This window comes from Lissotriton helveticus, chromosome 2_1, assembly GCF_964261635.1.
Source record: "Lissotriton helveticus chromosome 2_1, aLisHel1.1, whole genome shotgun sequence".
NCBI lineage: Eukaryota > Metazoa > Chordata > Amphibia > Caudata > Salamandridae > Lissotriton > Lissotriton helveticus.
The window spans coordinates 1,990,310,905-1,990,311,973 of record NC_136059.1 but is presented as its reverse complement, the minus strand read 5'-3'; the positions used below and the strand labels follow the sequence as shown (position 1 = coordinate 1,990,311,973).

The following is a 1,069-nucleotide window of genomic DNA, read 5'->3' as shown; positions in this document are numbered from 1 at the left end:
TACACAACCAAAAACGTGCAAAGGAGTCAACAGGCAGCAACACCAACGCCGACCGACTAAACAAGAGCACAAGCAGGCACAAATGAAGGAAGAGCATGCAAGAGCACCCAAACCCTCACAACGTCAAAACCAGCAAGGCCCCCAACCCCAAATGATCAAAGTGAACCCTGCACAATGCACCCAACACCAACGGAAGGTACCACAGGGAGGAGAGAACCCAGGACAAGGACGGATAAGTGCCAGAGACCCGAAAAGATGAATCAACAAAAGCCCCACAGACACATGAGGTAGACCAAGAAAAAGCTCCAAAGGAAGCCTCTCTTGAACAAGGAGGGAAGAAAAGGCCAAGCTCAAACAACACCGACCCCCAAAAACCAACCAGGACCCGATCAGGAGCCAAACCATAGTGCAGACCCCAAACAGCAGAGGAGACCCAATGCGTAGTGAAAGACAGTACCAGCAGAGGGGCGCCAGCACAGCGGGAAAAGACCCGCAACTCCAAACGAACAATCATGCAGGAACAGGGAACACTGCAGAAGAGCCAACCCAGAAGGAACAATGACCGGAACACCGGAAGAGGAACCAGAGGGCCCAACAAATGGAAATGAAAGGAACACCAACGTCCAACCTGGACGCAATGCCTCCATCAAATGGAACGCTGCACGAATTTGCGAGTGATCCTTGCGCAGGGGCCATGCTAACCTTCCCTGTATCGTTCCAACCATAGTATATGTGCCGTTGAAGCGAGTACTACCAACAACAGAGGAAACCATGGGGGTCGAAGCCAACCAGGGACCACCAGAGGCACCAATGCCCCAACACACCCAAACCACAGCACAATCGCCGGAATCAGGGGTACAAGAGGCACGCATACAACAGGCCCTTCGGCTACCGGAAGGACATCGCAACCTTCCACCAAGTCCATGGTCGGACACCCAAAACACCACTGCAATGGCTGGAATACCATCCAGAACAGAGAAAAAGACCTCAAGGAGGGAAAGATGCCGTACAGACAGTCCGCCATCACAATCCCCCGGCGCGGGAGAGAAATCGCAGACAGGGAGTCCAA

At 53.1% G+C, this 1,069-nt stretch overlaps 1 non-coding gene across 1 annotated transcript; it reads right to left on the bottom strand.

The window, feature by feature from the left end:
• Positions 1–644: 644 nt before the first annotated feature.
• Positions 645–751, bottom strand: LOC144820566 (U6 spliceosomal RNA). Its single transcript, XR_013607853.1, has one exon. It is a non-coding gene; the product is annotated as a U6 spliceosomal RNA (small nuclear RNA).
• Positions 752–1,069: the final 318 nt, after the last annotated feature.